Source organism: Lissotriton helveticus, chromosome 1_1 (assembly GCF_964261635.1).
Source record: "Lissotriton helveticus chromosome 1_1, aLisHel1.1, whole genome shotgun sequence".
NCBI classification, from domain to species: Eukaryota; Metazoa; Chordata; class Amphibia; order Caudata; family Salamandridae; genus Lissotriton; species Lissotriton helveticus.
In genome coordinates this window covers 1868413799-1868430317 of record NC_136057.1, presented here as the reverse complement: position 1 = coordinate 1868430317, position 16519 = coordinate 1868413799, and positions in this window count along the sequence as shown.

The window sequence follows — 16519 nt, the reverse complement described above, 5'->3', positions numbered from 1 at the left end:
TGAAGATTACAGTTCTTCAACATAAACTGCAGCTCACTTACTCCTTCCCACGTACTAGGCTAAGGTTAGGTACACCGGGGTAGGCGTATCTTAGAAGCACCAGTTGAGTACGTTTAGTCATGGTTTTATATATGTACTAATTTTATCTATTTTAAACACGGTATGGCTTAGAAACTGTACCATCCTTTTACAGTATTATTTCATAATACTCCTTTTACTGTACGTACTTTACTTTATAACAAGTATTGCAATTGTGGCAACTCACTTCTCTTGCATGAGAAAGAAGACTGTTCAATAAATAACCACTTTTATTGAAAACACCCGTCTCTCTATTTCTCTGCGCTTCTGGTGAAACTAAGTATGGGCGATTGACTGAGTGAAATAGTTATCTATTGTTTCCGCGACTCTGGAGATATACTCCTTATTCTGGAGGGAGCAAAGTTGTCATGTTAATGCGGTTGTCAGAAACTAATCCCTTCTTGTCTATTCAGAAAAGTTAACTCCTTCCTGTTCACTCGAGAAAGTTTCTAGTGACCTCTGAGCTAGCTGGCATTCATAATTAGGTCTAACATATTCAGTAGAGACCTAGTCGACCTCAGTCCTACGTCTAAACTATTGTTTATGTTATTCCTATGCGCAGAGCCTATTGGGAATATAGGAACTACACTACAGAAGGCCAGTTGGCCTGGGGGACAGTCCTCATGTGTTGTGCCCTCGCTAGGGGTACATTGTTGATGCCTAATGTGATTTATGCGTAATGTGCAATGCCTTTATGCCTGTGATACCTCTAACTGTGTTTTCATGCTTAGGAGGTTGTTTTGGCTAGTATAGTTTATGCTAGTAAGTTTATGTTTTCCTGCGTGATCTATGCCTATGGTGATTAGTATTGCGTAGTGGTTACCTACCTTTTACCAGTGGTTACTGGTTGTGTCCTACAATTGTTATTTTGTGCTACAATTATTCCATGTTCTAGAAGTGCTATTTCTACTAAGTGCTGATTCTGACAGTGGCCCACGTGGCCCTGTCATGTGTAAATAATCCCCTGTAAATACTGCCCAGTGCTAATTGGCACAGTGTATCTGTGTGATTATGATCTAATGTTTTTATGGTAATACAAAGGCTATTTTTATATATAACCTTGTGTGGAGTTCCTTTTTGTGGTGTACCTAGTGTGTTGCTGCTGTATGTGTGTGTGTTGCGCAAACGCTTTACACATTGCCTCCAGGATAAGCCTGACTGCTCGTGCCAAGCTACCAAGGCGGTGTGCAGGGGTTATCTTTGGCGTGTAACTCGCTTGCCCTGACTAGAGTGGTGGTTTCCGCCTGGCTTTGGCTCAAGCCTTACCCAACCAGAAATCCCAGTTCTAACATAGATGAATTGCATTTCATTTACAAGAAGCTGCTGAGAAAGTGCTTGAGACATTAATAAAGTATGATATGATTGAGTGATCTACTGGTCCAACTCTGTGGGTTTCGCCCGTAAAAGTAGTGCCCAAAAAGGACATCTGTGTTGATATGCTTCAAGCTAACAAGGCAATTGAAAGAGAACAACATCCCGGTCTGCACATTGCTAACCTGATCATAAAGGAAAATGGTGCCGAAATCTTCTCTTGCCTTGATCTGAACAAAGGATATAATCAATTGGAACTCGAAGAAAATTGCAGGTACAATACCACCATTTCTACCCATATTGGTTTGTTGAGATATAAACTATTATTTTCAATGTGTCATCAGCTGCAGAACATTTTCAAAATGTAATTAGATGTATCATACAACTTGTCATGAATGCTTTTAATGACAGTGATGACCTATTGGTTTTCGGAACTACACAAAAGAAACATGATAAAGCTCGTACACAAGTATGTAGTTTACTTGCTGATGCAGGTTTAGCTTTGACTGCTGATAAATGTGAGTTCCTCACAAAAAAACTCCAATTCTTTGGGCATATCTTTTCTTATGAAGGTATGACGCCCGCTCTAGCTAAAATACAAGCTATTTCATTCACCAATCCCCCACAAGACGTTACCATGTTACGTTCATTCCTTGGCATTGCCAGTTACAGTTCCAGATACATGTTTGATTTTGCCACAGTAAATGCTCCCTTAAGAGACTTCACAAAAAGAAATGTTACATTTTACTGGTCCCATCAATGTGAACAAGGTTTTAAGAAAATAAAGCATGCAATTGAAAACGCCACTTTGATCCAAAACTTTATAAAGAGATTGTTGCTGATGGAAGCCTGGTCGGGTTGGGCACGATCCTTGCACACACAGCGGACATCCAAATGCTCGAAGGCATATTGTGGCATATGCAATCAGAGGTTTGTCACAAACCTGAGAAAGAAAGTTTAGCAGCAGGGGTTGCTCATCCGTAATTGCTCAGAGCCAGCAAGTGAAAAATAAGACGATGTTCTATCAGTATTTTATTTTTCACCTGCTGGCTGAGCCAGCGTGCATGGTGAGGGATGGGCCATGCATCCCTGGGCCATGGGAGTCGGAAGGAGGACTGACTTATGCACTTCTAAGTGCGCATGTGTGTTTGGCCGTCTGTCTCAGGCCAGTCAAACACACATGCGCACTTAGGTTACTCCAACCCGGCTGTAACAAACAAACTCCCTGGAGAAACACCACAGACTCCCTGTCCTGAGCAGAGCATCATGCAGCCTGCTCAGGCCAATAACTGAGCTTCTCTCATAGCATCGGAGCATCGCGAGGAGTGGACAAGGAGCCTGTGATGTGACCAGGAAGCACACCGAGGTCCGACACGGGAGGCTGCCGGCAACCCTAGGTAAGCCTTCCTTTTTTTAAATTATTATTAAACTACCCCCCACGTTCCCCCTTGTACGCTACCGTCGCACCCACTCTATGCACCCACCACTTTTTGTTTGTGGTGGCCGCCATTGCTTAGCAGTGGTGTGAGCTTGTGAACATTTCCACGTCTTATTGTATGGAAAATCTTTCAGATCATCAAGTATTACTTGCCATCTTTGGCAACACAAAAGTGGAGATGCCTCCTAGAATTGGGCACTGGGGTTCGAGACTACAGGAATAAGACTACACTATCATGCACCGACCAGGGAAAGATCAGAACCCTGCTGATGACTTTTCACGAGGGCCAGTACAATGTCATGGTACCCTTTCCAAAGCGGCTGAAGCCTACATTAACTTCTTCATATAGTCCAGTACCCCTGCTGCTATTTAATTAGAGCATATCATTGCTGCAACGAGCAAAGATAGTGACCCGTTGATACTCAAAGACGTTATTGCACAACAATCCAGGAAACAGCACACTCAGCCTCTTACTCATGACAACAAATACCAGAAGTTAAAAAATGGAAAAGATAAAGTGTCTGTTACTTAAGGTCATATTGTCTTACGAGGGTCAAGAATTGTCATAACAGAGAGTCTGCGACAACAAGTACTTGAAGTGGTCCATGAAGGACATTGTGAAATTGTTGCCACTAAACAAGCTCTCCGAGACCAAGTTTGGTTTCCTCATCTTGACAAGAGAGTTGTAAAAGAGTTAAAGGCCTATAAGTTATGCAATTTATTTTCACCCAAAAGCACTCAACATAACTTGAACATGTCGGATTTATCAAAATATGTATGGGGAAGAATTGCTGTTGATTTCTTTGGTCGTCTTGACAATGGACATCACCTGATGGCGTTTATCAATGAATACTTCATTTTTCCATTGGTAGAACATCTCTCATTGCCCACTCAAGAAAGATTCATTGAGAGGTTAGGTGACACTTTCTTAATCATCTCAATGTGAAACATCAGAAAAGCATGCCTCTTTGGCAATAAGTAAATGGCGTTGTTGAACGCTTTAGGAGAACACTTAAAATGACCATCCAGCATGCTACATTGGAAAAGCTTGATCTGAAGTCCGCTCTCCATGCCGCTCTTCAAGCTTCAAAGAGTGATCCTCAGCACACATTTAAAATTTAAGCATGAAATAGCATCTATCTATCACAATATGGCATGTCTTGTATTTATCGTGGTCATTTATTCTGGTTTGTCTGTTAGCAAAGTAGTTTCTGTACTTCACTCAGTTCATTTCTTAGATAACACGTGTTTCGTCGCTGTTACATGGGATTACCCCACGTCTTCTTCATGGCTAATGTCCGTGTCCTGAGTTCTCTTATGTTCGGTGATACTTCCAACCCAAAAAGACTGTCTGTAAGTGGAGTACCAATCTTGGAGAAGTCGTCTCGTGTTTAAACTTTTTCTTTTCCTTTTATGTCTTTATTTTCAGTAAGGCGCATAAGGTTCCAAATTACTACCAGCTGCCAAATCCGGCAAAGTTGTGGAGATTGGATATCACAGCTCCGGCTCTTCAAGCTTACCAATCAACTCTGCATTCAACGACAGGTGAAAGTACTGCTACCCTGAGGTTTGCTAGAGCCATGATGACCAAGTTACCACAATGGACCAACAGAAGATCTACAACAGATGGTGAGCTTCATCAAACAGACTTGTGCTGTAAGCAAAAGATGAAAGCATAAGCCAACAAGCGTCGATGTGCCAAGAACACTACTATCTATGAACGAGATCGAGTATTGGTACGACAACAGAAAAAATGCAAATTTGGTGCACCCTTTGATGCTGAACCCTTTAAAGTTGTGACTAGTAAAGGTCACATGGTGGCTGCTCACCGTCCTGGATATTCCATTACACGAGATTCTTTGCCACTTCAGGCATCTACCCCATCATTCGCCACTTCCTGATGTCAGAGATGAAACTGGCTTGAGTGAGACTGTAGCGAACCCCCTGACTGCATCTATCCCTACATCACCAGTGCCAGTCTTGGATGCTTCATTTCTCTCTTTACAGCCTCAGAGGACATGATCTGGGTGTTTCATCAGAGCTGTACAATGACTTATAGAGGAGTAGTGATATATATATATGACCAATCTCTTCCCTTTGGTTGTGCCAACGTCCAATGAGAATCCATCTCTGTATTCAAAAGCACCTTTTGTTGTGTTGACTGCTTTGTAATACTAGCTGGAAGAATTCAGACATGCCAAAACGTGTCCTCATAATAAAGTCTTGTGAATGTAAACCCCGGGAGTGCAGTGTGTTTTTAGAAACATGTGAGCTTGGTTATGTTAAATGGACCCACCACAATCTAACTGCACCCACCCAGAAGAGTGCAGCTTGCATCTTTTGGTGGTCTTGGAGCCGTGTATTAAACTACAGACGCCTTGCACCGCCAGTGTGGCATTTTGGGTAATAGAGTTGACATCGTCGTCAAACATGCAGATTGGAGGGACAACGGAAATATGCCGTCCCCTGCTCCGTGAACCGCAGTGCTGCATGGTTGGACGAGGGGTGTTCAGCAGTCACACTAGCAAGTGAAAGGTACTTTCGAATTGCTTCACAACAAAGGGAAAATCACAATATGTTTCCTCTACTTGTGAGAATGCACATTCTGTGGCGGGGTCAAGGTGTCATCCAGACTTGCAACATCTTGAAATGAATTGCCCGAGTATGTGTGGAACTGTTGTAACAGTTGTTACTATAAAAGAACTGACCAATCTCTTCCCTTTGGTTGCACCAACATCCAATCAGAATCCAGAATCCATCTCTGTATTCAAAAGCACCTTTACATTGTGTTGACTGCTTGGTAATATGAAGTGGAAGAAGGCAGACATGCCGAAACGTGTCCTCGTAATAAAATCTTGTGAATGTGTCCTCGTAATAAAATCTTGTGCAGTGTGTTTTTACAAACACGTGAGCTTGGTTATGATAAATGGACCCACCACCATCTAACTGCACCCGTACAGAAGAGTGCAGCTTGCGTCTTTTGGTGGACTTGGAGCAGTGTATAAAACTGCAGACGCCTTGCACCGCCAGTGTAGCATTTTGGGTAATGGAGTCGACATCGTCGTCAATCATGCAGATTGGAGGGACAACGGAAATATGCCGTCCCCTGCCCCGTGAACCACAGTGCCGCATAGTTGGATGAGTGGTGTTCAGCAGTCACACTAACAATGTGAAAGGTACTTTCGAATTGCTTCTCAACAAAGGGAAAATCAGAATATGTTTCCTCTACTTGTGAGAATGCCCATTCTGTGGCGGGGTACAATGTGTTATCCAGACTTGCAACATCTTGAAATGAATTGCCCGAGTATGTGTGGAACTTTTGTAACAATTGTTGCTATAAAAGAACTGATCAATCTCTTCCCTTTGGTTGCGCCAATGTCCAATGAGAATCAATCTCTGTATTCAAAAGCTCCTTTACGTTGTGTTGACTGCTTTGTAATATGAGATGGAAGAAGGCAGACACGCCGAAACGCGTTCTCGTAATAAAATCTTGTCAATGTAAACCCCAGGAGTGCAGTCTGTTTAATTACAACTACTCTATAAGTGTGTGTGTGTGTATATATATATATATATATATATATATATATATATATATATATATATATATATATATATATATATATATATATTCACTGAAAAAAACATAGGTTTCACACCAGTTATAGTTAGCTGGACATTTTACTCATACAAAACCATTGAAATTCCCCTGTTATAGTTAGTTGTACTCACTGTAACTCGCACGCCTGCAATCCACTGCTGATGATGTCACATATTACATCATTCATGACATGGTCAGTGACATCACTGATGACATCTCAAATGACATCACTGATGACATCACTGATGACATCATCCATGTGACAATCAAATACACCTCATCACACACTAGTATAATCTTTCATCACTCACTGTAAAATATAAAGTGCCATATTTGAAACCATTGACACACCAATAGAAATTTCTAAACACCGACTCATTCATAGAACGATACACACATCTAATCACTTACCTATAGATTCATTGTTATATGCAGTGAATAATCAACAGAACACTATATTATATAGTTATACACCTTTTTCAACATTACACACCAGCACACATTGTATTCACTTATAAAGACATCCTTCTGACTTATGCAAACAATTGATTATACTTACATTTACTCACCTACACACTTATACAAACACCTCTTCATCTATTTATATAGATAGTAACTCACACTTAGTGTGTTATAAAATCACTATTACAAGTATACAGTTATCCATATAGTGACTCATACAATCACTAAGTCTTAGGCACACTTAATTAGATATAACTGTCACATATACTGCCTTTTTTTTTCAAGTTTAATGGAGATGTACCATTGAGAGAAATATTTCATCACCACCACACCCATAAACATATACACTCAGTGAAACAACTGCTATAACATGTAGTCTTAACCTCATATACCTACTGAATGAACTATTCACACATTTTTTGGCAATCACACCCCCCACCAAACCACATAGACATTCATTTACCCATACAAATACTCAGTTAAGAAACCAATAACAAATATAGTCTTTAACATAGCAATTAAGACAAAGCAATAGAGACTTTCACACAGTTTAGTAACTACACATTATATATAGTGAGACTCTACAAATTAGTCAAGGAAACAATCAATAACACTGTTACTAAATCCACCATCCACACATTTATATTTATATATCCACTCATTCTTCAATGCAAAGTAGTGTATTTATAATACATATTTAAATAGCAAAGCAAACCACATTCACTGGATGATGTCACCAGTGATGTCATGAGTGATGTCATTTGAGATGTCATCAGTGATGTCATCAGTGATGTCACTGACTATGTCATGAATGATGTAATATGTGACAACATCAGCAGTGGATTGCGAGCGCGCGAGTTATAGTGAGTACAACTAACTATAACTGGGGAATTTCAATGGTTTTGTATGAGTAAAATGTCCAGCTAACTATAACTGGTGTGAAACCTATGGTTTTTTCAGTGAATTTCAAAGGTTTTTTAAATGCTAATTCCTAACTATAACGAGTGTGAAACCAATGGGGCCTTATTTACGAGCCCCTTGCGCCTCCGGAACGTCACTTTTTGTGATGTTCCGGTGGCGCAGAAGACTGAGTGATATTTATCAGGTAGGACTGAGCCACTTTTTGTGGCGTAATCCTGCCTGGTAAATATCAGTCCCTTTAACGCAGTGTCCTGCGTTAAAGGGGCATGCAATTGGTGTTGCTGGGGGCGTTCCCAGCAGCATCCATGGACTTGAGTAATTTATAGCATCCTCAAAGTCAGTCTTTCAAAAATTCTAAAGTATAGGACATGATAATCCAAATTCAAATGTTTCTCAAGAAAAGTCATAAACCGTGTCCGTGGGTCATATCTGCCCAAACGCCGATATTCCGAAAGATTGAAAATGACTTTTCTTGAGAAACATTTGGATTTGGATTATCATGTCCTATACTTTGGAATTTTTGAAAGACTGACTTTTAGGATGCTATAAATTACTAAAGTCTGCCCGAATTGTGTGGGTAAAATTGATACCTAGTCACTTTGAATAAGAATGTACTTACAACTCGTCTAACATTTGGAAGAAATATCTAGTTATATGATAACAGGATACCGACATAACTTGAAAGAAATAAGAACGCCCTGAAGAAGTTCTGTTGTACAGAACGAAACGCGTCGGCTGGCTGTGGTACATAAACTTAAGGAAAATAAAAGCATTTGAATATACACCAAGATTCAGCGCTTCAATAAGGACTCTAAGGGCCAGATGTAGGTAATCCCAGATTACCGATTCTTAAATACCGAATCATACTGATTCGGTATTTAAGAACTGGCAATCGGGATGTAGGTAATTTTACTCATGTAATTACCGAATCGGTGTGATTCGGTAATTACCAAAACGGTATTTACCGATTCGGTAATTGCCATTCATTCCTATGGGCCTCCAGGTCCATAGGAATGAATGGCAATTACGGAATCGGTAAATACCAATTTGGTAATTGGGGGAAACATTGAAGGGTGGCAGGGTGTCACTTTGACACCCTGTTACACCCCTCAATTGTGCATGGGTGCACATGTTGCAGACATACATGCCCTTAGGGCATGTATGTCTGCAACATGGCACTGTTCAAAAAGCAATAGAAATTCTTTTTAAAGGGTTTTCATAAAATTCTTAAACACTTGTAGCACTGATTACAGTTCTACCTGCATGTCAAAATACAGATTCGGTAATTATACCGATTCGGTATTTTACCGATTCGGTAAAATTACAGAATCTGTATTTTAACATGCCCCTACATCCCAAACTCCAAATACCGGTCGGTAACGGCCGAAATCGGCCGTTACCGACCGGTATTTGCCTTCCTACATCTGGACCTAAGTGATATGATTTGATTGGACTTGTTGTGCAAGTGGTGCTGTGCCAAACATTGGAATATTCTCCACTACTCTCTACTACTCACTCTCTACTACTCCACTACTCTCTACTACTCTCTCTTTACTACTCACTCCCTACTACTCACTATCTACTACTCTCTACTACTCAATCTCTACTACTCTCTACTCTCTACTACTCACTCTCTACTGCTCTCTCTCTACTACTCACTCTTTTCTACTCACTCTCTACTACTCTCTACTACTTACTCTCTACTTCTCACTCTCTACTACTCTCTACTACTCACTCTCTACTACTCTCTCATTACTACTCTCAACTACTCACTCTCTACTACTCACTCTACTACTCACTCTACTACTCACTCTCTACTACTCACTCTCTACTACTCTCTACTACTCACTCTCTACTACTCCCTCTCTACTACTCTCTACTACTCACTCTACTACTCACTCTCTACTACTCTCTACTATTCTCTCTCTGCTACTCACTCTCTACTACTCACTCTCTACTACTCACTCTCTACTACTCACTCTCTACTACTCACTCTTTACTATATCTCTACTACTCACTCTCTACTGCTCTCTACTACTCACTCTACTACTTACTCTGTACTACTCTCTACTACTCACTCTCTACTGCTCTCTCTCTACTACTCACTCTTTACTACTCACTCTCTACTACTCTCTACTACTTACTCTCTACTTCTCACTCTCTACTACTCTCTACTACTCACTCTCTACTACTCTCAACTACTCACTCTCTACTACTCACTCTACTACTCACTCTACTACTCACTCTCTACTACTCACTCTCTACTACTCTCTCTCTACTACTCTCTACTACTCACTCTACTACTCACTCTCTACTACTCTCTACTAGTCTCTCTCTCTGCTACTCATTCTCTACTACTCACTCTCTACTACTCTCTACTACTCACTCTCTACTACTCACTCTCTACTACTCTCTACTACTCACTCTTTACTATTCTCTACTACTCACTCTCTACTACTCACTCTACTACTTACTCTCTACTACTCTCTACTACTCACTCTCTACTACTCTCTACTACTCACTCTACTATTCACTCTACTAACTCTCTACTACTCACTCTCTGCTACTCTCTCTACTGCTCTCTACTACTCTCTACTACTCACTCTCTACTCTCTATTACTCACTCTCTACTCTCTACTCTCTACCTCTCTCTACTTCTCTCTCTACTAGTCTCTACCTCTCTACCTCTACACCTCTACCTCTACACCTGTACCTCTCTACCTCTCTCTACACGCACACATATACACATATATATATATGCATATATATGCATATGCATTTATATATATGTATGTGTATATATATATATATATATATATATACATACATACATATATAAACATATATAATCTGCATATCTATATAAATACAAATATAAATGCATGCATACATATACATATATGCATACATATGCATGTTATTTACATGAAAGTTTGAAAAACACTAATAAAAGCAAAGCTAAAAAGCCACCTCATTACAAACAGAATGGCTTTAACTTAAACGAGGGCGAGATCTATTGCATTCTCAATGCTTGTTTACTTTGGTTCCATCAAGAAGGCATTCTGATGTGTCACACATTTGTCATAAATTCTGAATGTTAGCACTCTAGTTGCTCATTAGATCACTGTAGTAAAGCTACGGCTCACCAGAAAACCTGCTGCTGGTATTCAAAGTGCATGTTTCAGTCTGCATGTCAGAATTTTTTTAATGAAATAGAAGAGGATTTGAGAAGTCAAAATGTGCCCTATTTTTTCTTTCTTCAGCACTAATCATAATTTCTTTTTTTTTTTAAACTTTTTTTATTGATAACACAAGCAGCTGATAGTTAATAAAAAAAAAGAAAAACAAAAAGGAGAAGTATAAACAAGAATACATTTTGATTAGTACATACTATTTCTTGAGCTTCTTTGTAATAATTACAGAGAGTAATACATAAAAAAGAATAGAAATAAAAAATAAAAATATAAAAAAAAGACATCAAGTGATCAGAGCAAATTCATATATTATCTAAGAGACAGATAATAAAATATCAAGGTTGACAAGACCCTTAAATAAATCAATTCAAATTTGAACAAGCGAAAAGACATCCCCATATTCTGTCTATTTTCTTAAGTGCTTTATCACCCCTTTTCCTAGCTAAAGATAATTCCATATCATATATCTCCTTCACCAGAAACCACCATTCGTTCACATGAGGTGGTTGGTCCGAAATCCATGCCCTTGCAATAACCAATCTTGCGCATGATAACAAAATGAAAACAACATCTCGAAATGGGGAAATAGTAGGTTGAATACCAAGAAGAATCATTTCAGATCCTAATGATGTGTCAATTAATAATTTCTGTTTCAAATGTTTTCTAAACTATCCCAAAATGAAAACAAAACCGGACATGAAACAATCATATGTTCTAAATCAGCAGCCTGTAGTTGACATTTTGGGCATTTCATACGATCATGGTAAACATTATTAGAAGACCATTTACAAAATTGTTGCGGGGTGTAATAAAGCTGGCAAATAGTCTTGTAGGCTTGGAGTTTTAAACTAGATGAATGAACTAAAGTATCAATATTATTTAAAAATTTTAAAATAATGTTTGATGAAATACCGGTCGCAAATTTTAAGGACCATTTCTGAGCCAATCTAGGGCAGTCATCTATCTTATATTGATTAAAACATTTATACCCTACGCTGATCATAGCTTTGTTCTTCCCGCCTCCTCCATACATACAATTCCATAAATCTGAATCTAAGATCTGTTTAAGCTTTAGTTTTCCAATAAGGAAATCTCGAATTTGTATGTATTTAAAGTACGCATACCCCGGTAATTTATATAGTATCCTAAGTGTTTCAAACTCTAACAAACCGGAGGAGCCGTATAAATCGCCCAGTTTGATTATGCCTAAGTTGGACCAAATCCTGCACGCCAAGTCACTAAAAATACCTGGTAAACCCGGATTATTCCAGAGAGTTAAATCAGGGTGAAAGATTGACGTTTTGTTGAGTACAAGTATTATATTCCATATATTTATTATATCTTTGGCGGTCTTAAACCTGACTCTTTTAAAATAGTTTGGGTCATTGGTTCTTGCAAGGTATTGAATGGAGTCGGTACCAAGCATAAATTGGTAAAAGTAATAAGGATTATTGGAATTAAAAAGGCTCTGTAGACGTCCCAAAAAGGATGCAAAAAAATAAGTTCTAAAGTCTGGAAAGTTAAGGCCACCCTTACTGAATGGTAACTTTAAAGTAGATAATGATCTGCGTTTTTTTTTAAACCCCCATATAAAGCTGCCTAGAATGCCATCAAGTTTTCTAAAGAATAATTTGGTAATTTTTAAAGGAATACACCTAAATAAATACAAAAACTTTGGCAGAATGTTCATTTTGATGAGATTTATTCGACCAATAAGGTTTAGGGGAACTTTATGCCATTTTTTATGAAGAATGCTAGTATTCTTTAATAAAACATCATAGTTCAGTGCAATAATACATTTGATGTTGGATGTAATTTTAATACCTAAGTAGGTATCTGTGTGGCATATGCCGGCGACTGGGATCCGTGGTTTATAATTAACTATGATTTGTGTTTTATTTAGATTTAATTTGTAGCCCGATACTGCACCAAAGGCGTCAGCTTCTTTAATAATTCCGTCCATGGCTTCTGCGACATCTGTGGTATAAATCGCCAACTCGTCAGCGTATGCTGTAATTTTAAGTGAATTAATGCCAAAGTTAAATGATTTTATATGTTCCTGGGATTGTATAGCATTAATAAAGGGCTCCATAGCAAGAGCAAATAAAAGAGGTGATAGCGGGCACCCCTGGCGTGTCCCTCTTAAAATTGGAAATCTAGAGGACAGCAGATTATCGTACCCTATTATAGCATTTGGACAATCATAAAGTGCTTGTATTTTCATTAGGAAGTGTTTTTTAAAACCAATTTCTTTAAGAGTAGCCCAAAGGTATTCCCACCCCACTCGGTCAAATGCTTTCTCAGCATCGAGTAATACCATGCCGAGTGGGGAGGAATTCGTTGCAGCAACATCAAAAGCAGTGATAGCCATATTAACGTGCAATGTTGTGTCTCTCCCTACCACAAAACCGTGTTGATGTTGGCTAACTAGTTTGGGCATAAGAGGAGATAATCTTGTAGCAATTAATTTAGCATATGCTTTGGCATCTGAATTAATCAGGGAAATGGGCCTATAAGACCCACACTCTGAAGATGTTTTATTCTTTTTTAAAAAGAAAATGATTTTAGCAGTATTCCAAGAACTCGGAGCCTTACTAGTTATCCCTATTTGATTTATAATTGAGCAAAGAAAGGGAAGAAGCTCCTCACTACAACTTTTATATATTTCAATCGGAAGTGTGTCATCCCCAGCAGCTTTCCCGGAGGGGGGGGAAAAGATAGCCAATTTCAATTCAGCAAGGCTAAAATCTTCTTCCAATTTTTCCATCGCTTCTACATCTGTTTCTATTAACCAATTATTTCTAATATACCTTTGAATAGATTCAATCGGAGGTAAATTCTCAGGAGTATAGAGTTTAGTATAATATTTAACAAATTGTTGCAGAATCTTCTCAGGTAGAGTATAATTAATTCCATCGGCTCCTCTTATGTTCTTAATTAAAGAGGTAGCTCTATCATCTGCAACCTTATAGGCGAGAATTTTGCCGATTCTGTCACCGCTCTCATACTGTGATAATTTATACTTGTGCAACTTAGTACTAACTCTATCCCTAAGAAATTTTTTGGTCTCGCAGCGTAAAGTAATTAATTTAAGTTCCAGCCTTGCTTTATTTAAATTAGTAATTAACCCTGCATCCTCCTGTTTAGTAATTTCAGCCAAGTGTTCTTCCAAGGCCCTGATCTTAGATGTAATGCCCTGTATCTCCTTTTTTTGATTAGCATTCTGTTGAATAATAAATTGCTGAGCAAAACCTTTAATACTTGCTTTGCAAGCATCCCATACAGTAATAGGTAGGGCTGAGTCAATATTAAACTCCAGAAATTCTTTTATATGTTCCTTCAGCAGGTTGATAAATAGGGGATTGGATAACAAGTATCTTGGAAATGAAAATAACCTGGGTTCCTGTTTTTTAGATAAAATATTAAAACCGAACAGAATGGGATTGTGGTCTGAGGTTACTTTGGGACAAATCTCCATTCTACTACCTTTAAGTATGTTATCCGTAGTCCAAGCCATATCAATGCGGGAGTACATTTTATGCGGTATTGAATAGTAAGTATATCCAGCAAGTGTTGGATGGAGATTTCTCCAAACATCTTTTAACTTATGTATACGTGCAAGTTCTAAAATGGTGGCCCTTGTTTTACGCATACGTTGTGAGGGGGTGCACTTCGTAGTATCTTTTGCATAGTTAATTACACAGTTGAAATCTCCCATTAATATTAGCTCCCCCTCCCAATCTAGTAATTCAATATTAAGTCGGTCAAAGACTGCCGCATCGTCATAATTTGATCCGTACACTGCACATAAGATATATTTACGGTTTGACAACAATAATTGTGCAATTGCCCACCTACCGGTTTTATCAGCAGCAACTCTAAGAACTTCTACCTTAAATGATTTTTTCTTAAGTATAGCCACCCCCCGGATTGATGCATTTAATGAAGTACATATTATTAGCTCATACCCCCCATGTTCTAACATTTTTCTATCTTGAAAACGAATGTGGGTTTCACTTAAAAGTACAAAATGGGGATTATACATTTTAAGTTCTTCAAATACAAGTTGTCTTTTACTTTTATTGTTGATACCTGAAACATTCCAGGCTAAGCAGCTAGCTTGATACATATCTTAATTCAAATATGTTCTGAATAACTGTTTTACTCCAAAAAAATATAGACAGTCTCTTACTCAATCTGTTCCTTAAATCTTTTCTGCTTGTGTCATCTTTTTCCCCCCCTGAAAACTCCCCTCCCCTCCAAACTTCACCCCCTAACCCTATCCTCCAACCCCTAGAGCTCCCCCCCCCCAAAGTACCTACCAGGAAGCCTCCCTCTATCATCGGCTGCCGATGAATGGGCAGCCTACCAGCAAGGTCTCCGCAAGGACCCCCCTCCCTCTATATATCACTCATAAACGGAGCAAAGTAAATGAGAAAATATATGTAAATGAGAGCAGAAGAGAAGGAGAAAAAAAAATAGATCTTTTATAGTAAGATCATGACCATTAAACAACTAGCATCTAATTATCCGATACCATCTTAGAGAGCAGTTGCTCAGCCTCTTTAACTTCAGTAAATAAATGAGTATGCCCAGCTTTCACAACTTTGAGCCGTGCAGGCTCTTGAAGATATACCACTGCTCCCACAGATTTAAAAGGATCAATCAATTTACGTAAACCCCAGCGTTTTTCCATCGTAACCTTACTAAGGTCAGATTTTACGAAGAAAGTTACATCGTCCACCGTCACTGGTTTATTTGGCCTCGCCTTGATTGAGACCGCTTGTCGTAAGAGAAAGTTACCTAGATACATCTTGGTCGAGGAAATTTGCTGTCTTTGTTTCTGGTAAATATAGGTAATCTATGGGCTCGTTGTATTTGTGTGTCCCAATCCCAATCAGATAAATCGGGGAATGCTTTTGGAAGAAGCTTGACCAGAAATGCTCGGACATCCGCACCCTCCGATCCCTCGGGTACTCCAAAGAGTCTCAGGTTCTGGCGCCTTTACCGATTTTCTAAATCTTCGACTTTATTCTTTAGGATCACAATATCTCTATCATGTTGGTTAGTAGAAGTCACAGTAGTCGCTAAAGATTCCTCAACAGTGACAACCCTCTGCTGGATTTCCTCAATCTCTACTGTAACATTATTCAATTTGCTTGTAACTTCTAGCAAGCAGGTCTGCATTTTGTTGTTATCTTCTCTTAACTGAATAAAATGTTGCTGGACCTCTTGCCGATGTTCCAGCAGTGTCGTCAGAATCAGATCCAATGAGGTTCGTGTCGGGGGTTCCGAGGGGGCAGGAGCACATTGATGAATTATGACTGGTGCCGTCTCTCCTCTAATGGTAGTGGTGGTGGATGAGGGAGGAGAATCAATATTCTCATATCCCATAATAGTAGAGCCAGTGGTCGCCAAATCATCAGCTATAGCTTCTTTTGAAGAAGTCCGAAGAGGTTCTGGAGAGATAGGGATAGTGCTGTTGAGGGAAGTGTCTTTAGTTGTCTTTATACCTTC